The 19,000-nt window shown below is 43.9% G+C and overlaps 1 protein-coding gene across 7 annotated transcripts in view; it reads right to left on the minus strand.

Annotated features, from left to right (window-relative positions):
• Positions 1 to 19,000, minus strand: part of LOC137429810 (uncharacterized) — a 118,575-nt gene that overhangs the window by 63,094 nt on the left and 36,481 nt on the right. For all 7 annotated transcript variants that reach the window (XM_068120078.2, XM_078779879.1, XM_068120077.2 and 4 more), the window contains exon 2: positions 5,481 to 5,541. The gene's annotated coding sequence lies outside the window, so the exon portion shown is untranslated. The remainder of the gene's footprint in view (positions 1 to 5,480; positions 5,542 to 19,000) is intronic.

Below are 19,000 nucleotides of genomic sequence, written 5' to 3' on the forward strand. Positions count from 1 at the left end.
GGATGAGCAAGAGCAGCAGAGCAAGAATTTTACCGAGGACATGTCACAAGTCTACAAGAGCTTTGCATTGCTGTTGTTGTTGTTGTTGTTGTTGTTGTTTGGGTTATTGTTGTGGATCGATTTTTAAAATGTGCACCCATTGGTTGACTCCACCCATTGGTTGACTCCAATTGACTCCACCTACATAATGCCGAGTATATAGTGCCTATATATAGTGCCGAGACATGATATGGCTGCCATCTTGTTTCATGGTGGGCTTAAAACATTAGGCCTGCATTTGCCTCTGCCGATTATACACTGCCCAGCTTTGTTGCATCAGATTTCCATTGGCTTTGTTTGGGTTGAGTGTTAAACTATTTGTAAGGTCTAATTAAGCCGGCATGTGACTCCTGAAAAAAAAAATGTTATGTAATTTTTGAACGTCACGATATGTGCATTAATTGCACGTTTCCCATTCAGCCTGTTCCCACATTGTTAAAGTCAATTCATTCGCGTTTTGGGTTATTGTTGTGGATCGATTTTTAAAATGTGCACCCATTGGTTCACTCCACCCATTGGTTGACTCCAATTGACTCCACCTACATAATGCCGAGTATATAGTGCCTATATATAGTGCCGAGACATAATGATATGGCTGCCATCTTGTTTCATGGTGGGCTTAAAACATTAGGCCTGCATTTGCCTCTGCCGATTATACACTGCCCAGCTTTGTTGCGTCAGATTTCCATTGGCTTTGTTTGGGTTGAGTGTTAAACTATTTGTAAGGTCTAATTAAGCCGGCATGTGACTCCTGAAAAAAAAAATGTTATGTAATTTTTGAACGTCACGATATGTGCATTAATTGCACGTTTCCCATTCAGCCTGTTCCCACATTGTTAAAGTCAATTCATTCGCGTTTTAATGGCAAAGTCCCGTGCCTTGAATGACCACGTACAGGTTTTTATCAACAAAACGTCTATTACCAAAGACTGCGTTTACACGTTGTCCCCGCCTCTCAGGCATACTCCTTATCGCGCATGCGATCAAGACTCCTCTCCTTTGTCATCGCGTCTACACATACACCGCGAGTCGGGGAATAGCTCACGGAGGTTTGTTGACATTGCATACCCTCGAATCTCTTCGCGCAGGCGCAAACGAGCGAGCGGAAGTTGTCCACTACGCCCATGCTGCAAAGGTCATACCCGCTCGGCACGTACGGTTGATTAATCTGCGGTTTACCCACTGGAGACATCTTTGTCCACGACAGATGAGGAGTTACCCTACCTTTTTGCCGGGGAATGATTTCTCGGTTCAAGGGAACCGGTTTTGCGTCTACATGTGGGTCATTCCCCGGCTCTCAGGGAACTCTCCCCGCCTCGCGGCTCTTGGGGACGTGTAAACGCAGCCAAAGAGAGAGAGAGAGCGGGAGGGCGGAAACTTGGTAACTGAAGACCTCTCTGACATTCTTGATGTGCGAGTCTAGATCTACTGTAATCTATATACCACAGAGAGGATAATAACATAACCCTTACTGCCGCTCCCATTTGTTTTGGGTGCACTGGTTGCCTGAAACCAGACCAAGCTGTCTGTCAGATTCATAATTGATATTGAACCAAACCATGAAGACCCTCGGAGATTAATTGTATATTATCTTCAACAGAAAGGATGAGGGAGCTGAGTGGACAGAGGATGTGAAAAATAATATATTTGGTGTCGCAGGGAGTGACCACAATGTGGTCATTCTTATAGTATGTGAGCTGATGCCATCTGGTCCAGTTGCAGAATCAGAGTCGAGGGTTGCCAGAAATTTCTCCACCTTCTGAGGTGCAAAAGTCTCAGAGTACAGGAGCAGTTGCATGTGACTGGGTAGGGTGGGTACAGAGAGTGAGGGGTTCGAGACAAGATTTGGAAGCAAACACAGAATTGAGGCATTCGGCCTTCTCACGAGTGGAGTTGGCTGTGGTGCCATTTAAAGAGAGGGAATGGATGGAAGGGGAGCATACTACAGAGACAGACTGAACAATGTGTCACCAGGTTTGAGAGGAGGGAGACAAGTTTGAAAGTAAAATCTCGAGGTTGGACAGATGTTGTTTTCTGGGTCAAATGAGAGTGGACACACTTGTTTCAGGCTTTTGTGGGATGAGCTAAGATTACCTACGGTTGGGTTTGCTATCCAGGGAGATAATATAAGTTGTTTCACAGCAACTACCTCACCATTGGATTCAGTGTACCATGCATGGGAAGAAGGGTAGGATGACTGAAGACAAGATGGGAGAGATCTGTGCATAAGTGAGAGAGTAGGTTTATGTGGAAGAATTCCCAGGCTGAGTTAATACCAGGGGCAGGAGATATAGAAGACCAGTCCTGAAGTGAGATGCCTGCTTGCAGTTCCAGCCAATCTGCTTGAGTGAACTGCCAGACTCATTGGTACTGAGGCAACTTTCTGAGAATTTCCAGAGATGTTGAACTCTCACAAGCAGTAGGTGTGGGAGGAGGGTTTGTGGACCAAGCATTTAGCTGGCAGACAGAAGTTCCTTCTGTGTTGAAGTTCCTTGTAATTTACTTACACTTTCACTAAACACATCTCATTTAAACTAAAGTGGCACATCTTACATATCCCACTGCATTTATTGCAAGGGCCTGTTATAAAACAAATTACATGTATTTCAAAAATGTAAGGAGTTTAACAACACAAAATCACAAGACTGTGACTGGTTATCAAAGTGGAAACCATCACACCCCTTAGATTATAAGCTTTCCTATTCTTAAGAAGGCAAAGGTAATTACTTAACCTGCTTGCGCTTTATGCACCTCTTTAGTCACTGCAGGCTCCATATAAGACAGTTATTGTTCACCAGCCAATGGGAGTGAAGGTTTAGCAACAGCCTATAAAAGCATTATGAAGGAAGTGGTTATTAAGCTCAGCCCAAAGGAAAGTAAGTGGGCCTTCCTCATAAATGAGATACTTCTCAAGTCAAAAAAGGACAAGAAAAGTGACCTCATGCCAGCACATGCTGACAATTCCCCTGCATGCCGTAGGTGTCTGGCGGCATCTAGAGAAAAGTGATCTGACTCAATTGTAAAAACATCCTCACTTATAAACCCCCACCCAGGTAAATGCTGAGGACAGGTGAGTGTGTCACCTTTAGATCCGGATGCACATGAGAGTGTCGTGGCTGGAAGCAGTTCTAACAAGCGTTGGCCTTCCGAGCCTGCTTGACATATACTTTGGATGTGGCCATGGCCATGCCCACCACATAAGTTCTTCCATCTCCATATTGTTTGGAAGCTTCATCGATGCATAGGTAGCCAGCCTGCAGATGATAAAGTGGAGATTGTGACTGAAAATCCGATTCCAAAATTTGCGTGGTTGGCCTGAGCTTTGTGGTTCATAACCAGCTAGCAACTGCTTTTTGGCAATCCAGGATCCAGGAAACCTCTGACCAGACCTTCCGATGGTATCTAATCGGGTACGTTCAGCAGGAAAATGGTCAGTCACATGGAAAAATGGCAAAGCACACTGCTTCATCACAAATCGAATAATGGAAACAAAGTGATGTCAAATTGGTCTGTGTTGGTAGAGCACGTGGTATCTACAAGGAAGGAAGTTTTTTTTTTTTTTTTTTTTTTTTTTTATACACAAGATCGAGGCTCGTGAAAGAGCTAACATTAATCACACAAAAAGACAAACCGACACACAAAACACAAAAAACAAGGGGAGCGGCAGACAAGATGGGGAGAGAGGGGGAAGGACACAAAAGAGAGGGGGAAGAGGGGGAAGGACACAAACACAACATTTGAGAGCAGGGACATCGTGAGGACTTGGGGGGAGGTGGGACGTGAAGCCGAGCAAGGTGTGAGGCAGGAGCACCAGCCCAGAGGGGGGAACAGTATTCCATTGAGCTGCGGATAAAAGCCTTGTATGTGGTGAGGAGCTCAGGTGTGCCAAGGAAGGACTTCGCACGACGGAGGATGCCCAGTCGGCGACTGGCTTTGGAGGCCAGCTTGGAAATGTGGTTTTCCCAAGAAAGATCATGGCAGATAGTGAGACCCAAAAGCTTGAGCGACAGAACTTCTTGGAGAGGATTGTTGAGAAAGTAGATGGGAGGGTTGTCCAGTCGGTCCTTTCGGAGAGACATTGTAAGAGTGTGAGATTTGTCAGGATTGAAAGACATGTTCCACTTGTTTGACCAGTCTGTGATTTTGTCCAGGTCTGCAGAGAGTGAGGAGGCTGCAGACTGCCGATCTGAGGGATGAGGAATGGAGCGACAGAGAGTAGAGTCATCAGCAAAGAGATAGAGAGGATTTTCAAGAGAGTCAGAGAGATCATTGATGAAGACCAGAAAAAGCACAGGGCCCAGAACACTACCTTGGGGAACTCCAGCCTGAACAGGAAGAGGAGATGAGAGAAACCCATTCAGGGCCACACATTGACTACGACCAGAGAGGAAGTCCGCCAGCCATGCGTGGAGATTTCCATGGATACCAAAGGAGGAGAGTTTGGTGAGCAGAGCTGGGTGCCAGACCGTATCAAAGGCACGTGAAATGTCAAGGGAGACAGCTCTAATTTCCTGTTTGACGTTGAGGACCTCCATCCATTGTTGAGAAAGCAGAAGCAGCATGTCCAGAGTAGAGTGACCAGGTCTGAAACCAAATTGATGATCAGAGATCAAGCCATTGGAGAAGAGGAAAGATTTAATATCTGAAGCAATGATGGATTCCATGACTTTGCTGATAATTGGGAGAACGCTGATTGGTCTGTAGTTGCTGGGATCTGTTTTTGCACCTTTTTTGTGCAAAGCGGTGATGTTGGCTGATTTCCAAGCAGATGGCAGATGACCTTGAGCAAAAGAGAGGGTGAAGAGAACAGAAAGAGGGAGTGAAAGAGCAGAAGAACATGATTTTAGGACCCGTGGGCTGATGCCGTCAGGACCAGTTGCAGAATCAGAGTCGAGGGTTGACAGAAACTTTTCCACCTTGTCAGGAGGAAAGGACACAGAGTCCAGGAGCAGCTGGGTACGACTGGGTACGGTGGGTACAGAGAGGGATGGGTTTGGGACACAAGATTTAGAGGCAAACACAGAGTTGAGGCATTCAGCTTTTTCACGTGCGGAGTCAGCCGTTAAGCCGTTTGAGGTGAGGGAGGGGATGGAGGGGGAACAAACTATATTTCTATTCTATTCTATTCAATATTATGATTTCTATTCAAATAGTATAGCATGGTATTTCTCACTATAACCTTTGTGCCTCGCACTTTCTAATACTCAGGCCAATCCCCACCAACCAACCAATCCTTCTCGCTTCTAAGAAGCTTTCAAGCCAGACCCTCCTCCACAACCTGCAACCACCTCTTAATCATGCAAAATATCACAATATCACAAAATATCAAATAGGTGATTAATTCATGAGGCCTTGCTTGTTAACCCAAATCCACACCACAGGTGAACACGATGAATTCATCACAGGTCAAGCAATACCCTGACCAATCCGCTTTGACTCACCACAAAGAGGTGTTTTGTTGTCTTGGTCTGTTTCAAATCTGTGGGCCTCTTTCCAACACACCTGTGAAGATGGCAATGGTGATAAGGCGATTTTGAATCCATCAATTAAACGATGCATAGAGCTAAACAAAGGTCATACAGTCAGTGATTTTTGGTAATAAGGGAAAATGCAACAGAGATTACATATTGATTGTGCGTTAAATAAGATGAATTCGGTTGAGATGCATCGAATATCCCCAAACTAGTTATGACAGCATCCAACTTAAATCACACATCCGAAGCTGAGGTCACACCCCATCTCTCCTTGTTAATAATGCAACATTCTTCCATGCCAGAGCAAAACACTCCACCACCAGCCAAGTCTCTTTGTGACCCATGTGAAGATTTACAACTGTACAGTGGAATGACAAGTAGTACTGTACTATATATGAGCTGAATCTCTCTCAGACCATCTCCGTGGATCCAGAATAAAAGGTGTTCCCTCGGTAATCAAGAGGAAGTCTCTAAATCTTCCTCAAACAAAATGTGTGAAACAGTAAGTCTTTTTGATGATGGCTTAATTGCTTGCATTTTATAAATCATTTTGCTTCATGCTGAGAGGGTGATGTAAAAAGTGAAAGGCCCATCTGTCCCTGCTCCAGCTTTGATCTATCCAAAAACCAGCAACCTTCCTGGAATCATGGTGGTCCAACAATTCTGGGCAATAGAAAGGTTCATCTACATTGGTGGCAATATACAGTGCCTTCAGAAAGTATTCACACCCCTTGACCTTTTCACATTTTGTTGTGTTACAGCCTTAATTTCAAATGGATTTAATTGAGATTTTTTTGTCACTGATCTAAACATAACCACATAATGGAAACGTGGATTTTCTTTCGAATTTTTTAAAAAAAAAATTAAAAATGAAAAGTTGAAATCTCTTGAGTCAATAAGTATTCAACCCCTTTGCTATGACACTGCAAATGTAGCTCTGGTGAATCTAATTTCCTTTGATCATCCTTGAGATGTCTCTACAACTTCATTGGTGTCCACCTGTGGCCAATTCAATTGATTGGACATGATTTAGAAAGAAACACACCTTTCTATATAAGGTCCCACAGTTGACAGTACATGCCAGAGCAGAAACTCTACCACAGAGTGCAAGGAACTGTCCGTAGAACTCCGAGATAGAATTGTGAGGAGGCATATATCTTGGGAAGGGTGGAAAACAATTTCTAAAGTGTTGAAAGTACCCAAGAGCACAGTGTGTTCCATCATTAGAAAATGGAAAGAATATGGAACTACTCAGATTCTTCCTAGAGCTGGCCGTCAAAAAAACTGAGCAAACCGGCAAGAAGTACCTTGGTCAGGGAGGTGACCAAGAACCCAATGACCATTCTGACAGAACTACAGAGTTCCTTGGCTGAGATGGGAGAACCTGCCGGAAGGACAACAGTCTCTGCAGCACTTCATAAGTCGAGGCTTTATGGGAGATTAGCCAGATGGAAGCCACTCCTGAAAAAAAGCACATGACAGGACACTTGGAGTTTGCAAAAAGGCACGTGAAATACTCTTGAGAGCATGAGACAAAAATATTCTGTGGTCTAATGAGACAGAAATTGAACACTTTGGCCTGAATGCAAAGTGCTACATCTGGCGGAATCTGAGCACAGTTCATCACCCATCTAACACCATCCCGACCATGAAGCATGGTGGTGGGAGCATCATGCTATGGGGATGCGTTTCAGCGGCAGGGACTAGGATACGGGAACAATTTTCAGCAGCAGGGACTTTTCAGCGGCAGAGACTAGGATAAAGAACAAAAGGATAGCGGGAACAATTAATGGAGCCAAATACAGACAAATCCTTGAGGAGAACATGCTTCAGAGTGCAAAAGACCTTAGATTGCGGCGAAGATTTGCATTCCAACAGGACAATGACCACAAGCATCCAAGCAAAGCAACACTGGAATAGTTTTAGAACAAGAATGTGAAGGTCCTTGAGTGGCCCCACCAAAGCCAAGACTTGAATGCCATTGAAAATCTGTGGAAAGACTTGAAGATTGCTGTCACCGGCGCTCTCCATCCAACTTAACAGAGCTTGAGCAAATCTGCAAGGAAGAATGGGAGAAATTCCTCCAAATCCACATGTGCAAAGATGAGACAGACAAACCCAAGATAACTCAAAGTTGTGATCGATGTCAAAGGCACTTCTACGAAGTATTGACTCAGGGGATTGAATACTTATGTTAAATAGACATTTGTGTATTCCATTTTTAATGATTTTGTAAAAAAAATTCTGAAAGAAAATTCCACTTTGACATTATGGGGTATTATGTGTAGATAGATCAATGACAAAATTTTTTTCAATGAAGTCAATTTTAAATTCAGGCTGTAACACAACAAAATGTGAAAAAAGTCAAGGGGTGTGAATACTTTCTGAAGGCACTGTATTTTTGTGAGATGTTTGCCGCTTTAATTGAATGAATGAATGAATGATCGTTTTAAGGCCATTTTCCCCGCTAGAGCGGGGGTTAGCCTTGCGGGCCCCATGACAATCATGGTTCCCTGTTTGAAGCAATGTTTTTTATGGCCGGATGCCCTTCCTGACGCCAACCCTTGGTCATGCTCTTACAATGCGCAGGGATACGGTGTACCAATTCTAAATCGGGGTACACACCGTGATCATTCATCCCAGCAAGCTGGTACTCAATTTGCCGACCTCGGAAGGATGACAGGCTGAGTCAACCCCCCTGGCGTTAATTCAGTGATCGATCGGGATTCGAACCGAGGATCCTAGGATCCCAAGCCGGCACCCTAACCGCTAAGCCAACACCAGGCTTAAATTAACTTTTAGTAAAGAGTATTGGGTTTATGAATCTACTCTAATATAGGTGTGAGCATTTCATGATGTTAGACACTGCAGGTTTCTCAATAAAGGAATTAAGCAAAGTTTTCTTAAGTGAAATGGTGTATGATATTGATCTAACAGGGTGTGATAATGGACTTGTGCGAGGGGATGGACATTGCCAATATTCAACAGCACAATATCACTACAAAGAGACAAATCTAGCCTCGTATGCTTTGCACTCAGTTTCACCACCTTCTAACACATTAAATTACAGCATTCCCATTGGGCAATGCGGCAATAAATTTTCAGTGACCATTGCAAGTGCTTTCAGGTATAATTCACCACACTATGAATTAATAATATGAGAATGTAACCACAGGTGAATGTGCACACCGGATGCACTCATGTGTAACGATGGAAATATATATAAGAAATAAATAAGCAATCTGGCTCAATTACCGTCTGTAATAAATACAGCAGCCTCAGCTACTAAATTGCAAACCGTTGCAGCTGTCAGTGTACATAGGCTTAAGAAGCCTTTTCATCGGCAAATCAAGGTGTTAAGATGTGCTAGGTTTGTGTGAGGTATACATTTCATTTGATTTGATGTACCATACTCTACAGAGTGTTGGTGGTTCCGAAGCAGGTTCTTGGCATCACCAACACTATCCTTTTAAATGCTGAGCATCAAGCAAGGAAGCAGCACGTACCATTTTCTAAATATTTTGTATGACTCAGCTGGGGTTTGAACCACCGACTTCCCGGACACATTACGCCACTGAGTATGGTGAGATATATGTACATACATATACACGTGGTCCTCACTTAACATCGTCGTTGCATTCTCTAAAAATGTGACTTTAATTGAGACAACATTAAGCTAATCACATTTTCCCATTATAATTCATGCATAAGCTGGAGTTAGGTTATTCTGAACATTTCTCGTCAGAAAAAAACATTAAAAGTTGAAATACTCCACACATATGGTACAGGTAGGTGGATAAAAAATTTGAAACACCAATGTAAGGTTGTTGGGCTTAATAGGGCGTTGGGCCACTCCGTGTAGCCAGTACGGCCTGTGTGCGCCAGGGCATAAAGTCCCCCAGCGTCTGGAATTCTGCAGGAGGGATGAGACATCATTCTTCCATGAAAAAGTCAATCAACTCACATCTGTTTGACATAGGTGGAAAACACTGTCTTTGACATCATTCCAGAATATCCCATAAATGCTCGATTGGGTTCAAATCTGGTGATTGAGAAGGCCATGACATATGGATAACATCAATGTCATGTTCATCAAACCATTGGGCGACTACACGTGCTCTGTGGATGGGAGCATTGTCATCTTGGAAGACACCCCTCCTGGTAGGAAATAAATGCTGGAACACATGGGGTGAAGATGATCACTCAGCACCATTAAGTAGCGATTAGCATTGACCTTGCCTTCTAAGGGAATGACAGCACCCAAACCATGCCAGGACAATGCTCCCCACAATATTACCAAACCCAGAACCCATCACTTTGGAACCAAGCATGCAGGGCTGTAGAGTTATCTATGTTGGCGCCGCATGTGTACTCGTCTGTTTGTCGAGAAGATGATGAAGGATGATTCATCTGACTGTAATCACATTTTTCCACTGCTTAGTAGTCCATTTGCTGTGCTCTTTGCATTAACTGGACTCGGAAACATGCATTGCCAGGTGTGATGAGCGGTTTGTGCACTGCAACCGACTATGGTACCGTTTTTGATGAAACTGGATGCTCAAGCACTCAGGTTGAAATATACAGTCAATTGATCTGCAGTTGCTCTCCTGCTTTGCTTTGCACTTGATAATTAATGCACGGATATCACGATCCTGGAGTATGCGCTTACACCCACTTTTGCCCTTTGCTGATGATGTCTTTCCCTCGGAGTTCCAAGCTCAGAGTTCCAAATTCCAAGTTTCAAGTTCGGAGTTCCTCATAGTTCACCTTAAACACCGTTTTTTTTTTTTTTTTTGTATACAAGGAGCGCCAGTCCAGAGGGGAGAGCAGTACTCCATTGAGCTGCGGATGAAAGCCTTGTATGTGGTGAGGAGCTCAGGTGTGCCAAGGAAGGACTTCGCATGACGGAGGATGCCCAGTCGGCGACTGGCTTTGGAGGCCAGCTTGGAAATGTGGTTTTCCCAGGAAAGATCATGGCAGATAGTGAGACCCAAAAGCTTGAGTGACAGAACTTCTTGGAGAGGATTGTTCAGAAAGTAAATGGGACGTTGTCCAGTCGGTCTTTTCGGAGAGACACAGTAAGAGTGTGAGATTTGTCAGGATTGAAAGACATGTTGCACTTGTTTGACCAGTCTGTGATTTTGTCCATGTCTGCAGAGAGTGTGGAGGGTGCAGACTGCTGATCTGAGGGATGAGGTATGGAGCGGCAGAGAGTGGAGGCATCAGCAAAGAGATAGAGAGAATATTCCAGAGAGACGGAGAGATCATTGATGAAGACAAGAAAAAGCAGAGGGCCCAGAACACTGCCTTGGGGAACTCCAGCCTGAACAGGAAGGGGAGATGAGAGAAATTCATTCAGGGCCACAAGTTGACTACGGCCAGAGCGGAAGTCCGCAAGCCATGTGTGAAGATTTCCACGGATACCACAGGAGGAGAGTTGGGTGAGCAGAGCAGGGTGCCAGACCGTATCAAAGGCATGTGTTATGTCAAGGGAGACAGTTCTAATTTCCTGTTTGACATTGAGGACCTCCATCCATTTTTGAGACAGCAGAAGCAGCATGTCCAGAGTAGAGTGACCTGGTCTGCATCCAAATTGATGATCAGAGATCAAGCCATTGGAGAAGAGGAAGGATTTGATATCCGAAGCAATGATTGATTCCATGACTTTGCTGATAATTGGGAGCAGGATGATTGGTCTGTCGTTGCAAGGATCTGTTTTTGCATCTTTTTTGTGTAAAGCGGTAATGTTGGCTGATTTCCAAGCTGATGGCAGATGACTATGAGCAAAAGAGAGGGTGAAGAGAACAGGAGAGGGTAAGATAGAGTGGCAGAGCAGGATTTTAGGACCCGTGGCTGATGCCGTCTGGTCCAGTTGTAGAATCAGAGTCGAGAGTTGACAGAAACTTCTTCACCTTGTCAGGAGAAAAGGACACAGAGTCCAGGAGCAGCTGAGTACGACTGGGTATGGTGGGTACCGAGAGGGACGGGTTTGGGACACAAGTTTTTGAGGCAAACGCAGAGTTGAGGCATTCAGCTTTTTCACGTGCGGAGTCAGCTGTGTAGCCATTTGAGGTAAGGGAGGGGATGGAGGGGGAACAAACACCAGAAACAGATTTAACAAGTTGCCACCAGGATTTGGAAGTGGGAGACATCTTTGAGAGTTCACTCTTTGAGAGTGACCCACTTTGAGAGAGATATAGTGTCCTGGCTCTCCTGAGGGTAGATGCACACTTGTTCCAGGCTTTGTGAAAGGAAATGAGATTGCCTTCCGTTGGATTTGCCTTCCAGGAGGCAAAGGCAAGTTGTTTCAGGGCAACTGCCTCACCAGAAGATTCCATGTACCATGGATGGGTGGAAAGGTATGACAACTGAAGAAGAGATGGGATAAATCTGTGCATGAGAGAGAGAGAGCAGTTTATGTTTGAAGAATTCCCAAGATGAGTTGATGTCAAAGGCAGTAGAAATGGGAGACCAGTCCAGATGATTTATGGCTGCTTGAAGACCGTGCCAGTTGGCCTGAGTGAAATGCCAGACTCGTCGACGCTGAGGAGGCTCTGTGAATGGCCAGATAGATGTCCACTTTAACAAGCATATGGTCAGAGGAACCGATTGGAGCAGAAGAAGAGCAGCAGACATTTGCAGGTAAGTTTGTCATAACCAAGTCTAGAAGAGAAGATGCTCCATTGACTGATATCCGAGTCGGGAAATTGACAGATTGTGTTAGTCCCAGTGAGTCGCAGAAGTCCTTTTCTGAGGTGCCATGCCTGGTGAGAGAGAGGTACCCACACCCAGCGAGCTGGCATGATGACAGTTGAAATCACCACATATGAGGAAGAGAGAGTTGGGATGAGTAGATAGAAGTTGGTCCATGTTATCAGACAGCGAGATGTAGATGGAGTCATCACTGTTTGGTGGACGGTACAACACACATAAGAACAAAAGGTGGGAGAGAAGGGGAAGCTGTAGCCAGAGGTTATCCTGGGGGTGAGGTGGAGAGAGGGCAGTGCAGGGAGAGTGAGGAAGAGAGTTTTTGATAAAGATAGCAACCCCACCTCCAGGACGAGGCTCAGGTCTATCATATCGGAGGAGGGAGTAACTAGGGAGAGATATTAAGGAATCAGAGACATCTTGAAGGAGGAAAGTTTCTGTTAAGCAGATTAAGTCTGGTTTGTCAGAAGCAACCTGTATGGAGAGATCAATCAGGTTTGTGCGAAAGCTCCGGATGTTTGAGGTCCATACCATTAAGGAAGAGGAAGGGGGAGCATCGGATACAGGACAGGGGAGGGAAGGGGTAGGGTAAGATGAGGAAGAGGAGGAGGATGTAGGGAGAGCTGTTGATGGTGTGTCAGAGATTTCGGAAGAGCTAGTAGAAATGGAAGGATGAGGAGGACAAAAGGTTTGATGGTGATTGGATAAGGCACAGTGAGGTGTTGTTTGAGGGGAGGGAAGAGCGAGGCGGAAGGTTGGAGGAGATGGAGGTAAGAGTTGGAAGGGAGAGGAAGCGGGGAGGATGCTTTGAGGAGGAGGGGTGAGAGGGGAGAATTGGAGAAAAAAGGAGGGTGGGGAGATTTGAAGGGGAGTGGGAGGGGGAGTTTTGAAATGGAGCAGTGATGAGGGAGTTTAGGAGGGGAGGGGCAAGGGGAGAGTTTAGGAGGGAAGGAGCAAGGGGGGAGATTTGAAAGGGATGGGTGAGGGGGGAGTTTAGGAGGGGAGGGGTGAGTTTGGATTTTAGAAAGTGTTGCTAGACATAATTATAGGCAACCAGGCCTGTGCAGCATTTTTCTACATTGCCCTAATCATGCTGGGATGTTATTTGCTTAATTAACACATGAAGAACACCTGTGTGGAAGCCATTGCTTTCAATGTACTGTATTTGGTGACCCTCATTTACCGAGGTGTTTCCATTTTTTTGTACACTACCTGTACATTCCTAAAAGAAATAACATTTTTAAATGAAATGGATTTCCAAATATAAAAGAAACAGATTTAAACCAACAAATGACAAACTTTAAACAGCATACAAATGCATACATCCATGTGTCGTGATTTATACATACACATCCGCAATTGTGATTGTACATGCACATGAATCATGGTTGTACGCATGTTATACATGACATGTGATACATATTACACACACACACACACACACACACACACACACACACACACACACACACACACACACACACACACACACACACACACACACACAATTAAAACAGCCGCCATTAAAAAAGAATAAATAAATAAATAATTCAAACACATTTTAAAAATCAAATATCTTGAGATCAAATACTGCATTTTGTATCACTCTCCAAAATCAATCCATAAAATCCATGGGTAATTGGCACTTGAATCCCCAACCTTCAAAAACAACCAAAACAAACCCACAGGGATTTACATGTTTAACCAAAGTAATAACAGCAATGAGGAACCACTGTGAATGACAAGAGCTCTTATTAAAACAACGTGGTTTGCCATTACAACTCCTTGTGTTTGAAGCTTAAGTATTGTTGAAGCAGGTAACATGTTCCAAGGAAAATGCTGACTTGAAAGTGTTTAGAGATTATAACTTTCTGTTCCAACAAAGATTTGAACATAAACCAAAATTAATAAACAAACTTCAAAAGTACAATATTGAATGACATTCCTTCAGGCCCAACGCCAACTCAAAAATAGAGAAAGGAAGGACGTTTTTACACTTTTGTTAAATACAATTTAGATACAGTTTACTATATCGAGAAACATCATGAAATTCTACTTTGGTACATTTACAAGTCACAACCCTAATTTGTCATGTTCAAAGCTTTGCAGAGTTTACTTTTTGTGTTTGTGTCACAATCAAAGTTGGTGAGAGTTAAAGTGTAATACTAAATGTACTCAAACTGCGTGCAAAGCGGGTTTAAGCAATTGGTTCACTGTCTGTCTGCAGACGATTTTTGCTTACAGACAAATGTCTGTCTGCAGACATCAGTCTGTATATATATATATATATACTGTATATATATATATATATACTGTATATATATATATATACTGTATATATATATATATACTGTATATATATATATATACTGTATATATATATATATACTGTATATATATATATATACTGTATATATATATATATACTGTATATATATATATATATATATATATATATATATATATATATATATATATATATATATATATATATATATATATATATATATATATATATATATATATATATATATATACAGTATATATATATATATATATATATATATATATATATACAGTATATATATATATATATATATCTATATATATAAAACACAGTTTGTGTGTGTGTGTGTGTGTGTGTGTGTGTGTGTGTGTGTGTGTGTGTGTGTGTGTGTGTGTGTGTGTGTGTGTGTGTGTGTAATGTTACCGATAGACTCCTAAATGGAGAGGCTCACGTACTTGATATTTGGCACAGACATGGCCATTGAGCCTGGTAAGAACATGGCCGACCTAAAAATTTATTTCATATTTTTTAACCATATTTTTACCTCAGCGCATTTCAGCGAGGAATATTATGCACGGAATCTGACCGGTCGCAGAGCAGCGCGCTGATTCGCTCAGAGCAATCACGTGATGTTCCTTGCCGCCATTAACTCAGTTACACGTTCGCACGTATTTCAGAGCGAAAAGCAATTGCCTTTTTTCACATTTCAGCGACGAACATTGCCATTCACACCACATAGGTTTTTTTCCCTTTCATCTTTAGATCCATATTTTTTTGCCATAATGTAGCGCATTATGGCTTTCTCGAGCTCGAGTTAGCCTATCACCTGGGAGCATGAGACCACGTTGGCCACGCCCACGACACGACGCAGAGTTGCAATCGATCGCTCAGAGCGATCACGTGATGTTCCTTGCCGCGCGATTGCGTTTTTTCACATTTCAGCGACGAACATTGCCATTCACAGCACATAGGTTTTTTTTTCTTTCATCTTCAGATCCATATTTTTAGCCATAACGTAGCGCATTATGGGAGCTCGAGTTAGCCAATCACGAATCACCTGGGGGCATGAGGCCACGTTGGCCACGCCCACGACACGACGCAGAGTTGCAATCGTGCGTTTGCGTCGTTTCTTACCACGTGTAAACGTGGTATTTTGTCTACGAGTATTTTGAATTTGGTATTTTGAATTTGTCTACGAGTGAGTGACTGGAAGACTGACTGTGATAAAGGCAATGGCACCGAAGAAAAGAAATTTGTCACATTCAACCTCCCGAGCAAGGAAAATCGCTGATCGGAGACTCCATGAAACCGATGAAGATACTTTTCACCATCGACAAGCCAATCAAGAACGTGTCTCTAGATTCAGACAGCGAGAGACAGAAGATGAGACAGAGGTACGTCTAAACGCCAATCAACAACGTCTGGCGAGGGGCAGACAGCGAGAGACAGAAGATGAGACAGAGGCACGTCTAAACGCCAATCAACAATGTCTGGCGAGGGCCAGACAGCGAGAGACAGAAGATGAGACAGAGGCACGTCTAAACGCCAATCAACAATGTCTGGCGAGGGCCAGACAGCGAGAGACAGAAGATGAGACAGAGGCACGTCTAAACGCCAATCAACAATGTCTGGCGAGGGACAGACAGCGAGAGACAGAAGAACAGCGCCAAAAACGACTCAACAACTGGCAACCATCAGGCAGACGGCAGCCGGCCATTGCATGGGAGAAGGCTGCATTCAGTTACAATCCGAAGTCCGAACACTGACTACTCCTCAAACGTTGATATTGGCTCCATGTCGTTCACCTGTCAGTTTTGCCATGCCTTGAAATGGAAGGGAGAAACACCAGGAATGTGTTGCAGGGGAGGCAATGTCCTTTTGCCTTCTCTCCAATCTCCACCGGAACCTTTGAAAGAACTACTTCAATCAACTATGACTCAATCCAGACACTTCCTGAAGGAAATCCGTAATTACAACTCTTCGTTCCAAATGACTTCGTTTGGAGCAGATCGCGTCATCACTGAGCAAGGATTCATGCCTACATTGAAGGTGCAAGGCCAGGTATACCACCTCATTGGCTCTATCCACCCTCAACCAGGTGAGCAACCGAAATTTTTACAAATCTATTTTATGGGTGACCACCGAGAACTTCCCCCCCTCCCCCCCCTCCCCCTCTCCCCACCCACCCCCTCACCCTCCTCCCCCTCTCCCCACCCACCCCCTCACCCTCCTCACCCTCCCCTCCCATCCCTCCCACCCCCTCCCATCCCTCCCACCCCCTCCCCTCCTCCCCTCACCCTCCCCCTCCCCCCTCTTCTCCCCCTCCCCCCTCTTCTCCCCCTCCCCCTCTTCTCCACCTCTCCCCCCCCCTCTTCGCCCCTCCCCCCCGTTCCCCTCCCCTCCCCTCCCCCCCGTTCCCCTCCCCTCCCCCCTCCCCTCCCCTCCCCCGCCCGGCAATGCCGGGTACTTCTGCTAGTATATATATATTATATATATCAACGCTAAAGTGATGGAGGTCCTTGGTTGAGTCAGGATTTTTTCACACTAGCCCCACGCAGGAATTGAATTCCTGTTTATTAATATATAAATATATATATATATATATATATATATATATATATATATATATAAAATACGTATTATTATACAATTATGCATGTCCCCATCTCACTGGGTTGAAATCGGAAAAAATCTGGGCTTTTTATACACTAAAAGCATTGTATATATTGATCTACCCTCGATCAGAGATGGTGACAGTTGGTGGTTCGTGTGTTTATAAGTTCTGAATTATGAGGAAATGACTTTAAAACCCCTAGTAAGTTGCATCGTGGTAAAAAAATGTGATTCTATAACGTTTCGTCGTGATTCACCTTGGGAGCTCAGAGGAGTAGGGTCCCAAACAAACAAACAAACATCTCATTTGCTTTTATATCGTAGAATGTAACAGCAAATATATTTTTTCCCTAGGCCCACATTGAGCTCGGGGCCCCTGGGCAAAGACCCTGCTTGCCTGTGCGTTAATCCGCAACTGATTGTAATCTGGCTTTAAAAAGCTTTTAACGGAAGAAGGAAGAAGCATTTTCTTCACTAAGATTCAGTTTGGAGAGACACAGTTTCGAGAAAAGGGAAAGGTGAAGAAAGAGGTACAGGAAGTGCAAGTAGAAGGCAGAATGACATCGTGTTTTAGAGTGAAAAAGAGGTTTTTTTTAACACTGCCACCGAAGGTGGATGGAGGTTATGTTTTCACACCTATCTGTCTGTTTGTGAACAAGATATCTCAAAAAGTTGTGGACCGATTCGGCCGAAATTTGGCGAAGAGGTAGCATATGTGACAACGACGAAATGATTAGATTTTGGTGAAGATCCGGATCCGGCTAGTCGAATTTTAAAAGTGATTCTACACCATTGAGTGATAGGGCCAAAAACTATATACTGTATAGCAGACTATCTTAAAACGTTGTGGACGGACTCAGCCGAAACGTGGTGGAGAGATTGTGTATGTGACAAGGAAGACTTGATTCAATTTTTGGTGAATATTCGAATCCAGATCAGAGAATGTTTAAGTGATTCTTCACCATTGTCATAGGGCTAAATCAGACATATAACATGTTATTTAAAAAGTTATGGACGAGTTATGACTAAACTTGGTGGACGAGCTGGTTAGGTGCCAAGAACAAGCAATTAGATTTTGGTTCAGGTCAGAATCCAGATCCAGGCCTATCAGTGGATACAAACCATAAACTGTTCAGTCAGGCGGAGGTATGTGCTCTACCGAGTGCCGTTCTAGTTGTGTTATTTTTTAAAAATGTTTTTTGGAATTGAGAATGGCAAATAGGGTAACATTGAAGAGGCATAAAGTCCAAAATTTGAGGGGGGGAGGGGGGGGGGAGGAAATGGAGTCAAGGAAAGGAAGTGTGGTTATTTCCATTTTCAATTATCATTTTGCTAACCAGTACAAAATGTACAAAAGAGCACGCACAGCTGTAAGGACGAAGGACGGGAACAGTGGTGAGTTTGAGGTGAAGGTGGGAGTGCATCAGGGGTCGGTACTAAGTCCACTACTATTTGTAGCTGTGATGGAGGTGCTGGCTCAGACCGTAAAGGAGGGTTTACCGTGGGAGTTGTTGTATGCAGATGATCTGGTGTTGATTGCGGAAAGTATGGATGGACTGAAGGAAAAGATGAACAAGTGGAAGGAATGTATGGAGACAAAAGGTCTGAAGGTGAATATCGGAAAGACAAAGGTGATGGCAAGTGGTAAAGCATGTGGTGAGGTGGAAAGAACTGGGAAGTGGCCGTGTGCTGTGTGCAGGAAGGGTGTCGGAGTGAACTCCATTCAATGTACAATGTGTGCTGAGTGGGTTCATCAAAAATGTAGTGGTCTGAGAGGGTCATTAACCAGTGTGGCAGCTACATTCAAATGTAAGGTGTGCACAGAGGGAGTTGCAGATGGAGGAAATGTTGAGATGGATCTTGGAGACGGCGTGAAGCT

The sequence above is a fragment of the Myxine glutinosa genome, chromosome 6 (genome assembly GCF_964187855.1).
Source record: "Myxine glutinosa chromosome 6, kmMyxGlut1.1, whole genome shotgun sequence".
In the NCBI taxonomy this organism is placed as follows: Eukaryota; Metazoa; Chordata; class Myxini; order Myxiniformes; family Myxinidae; genus Myxine; species Myxine glutinosa.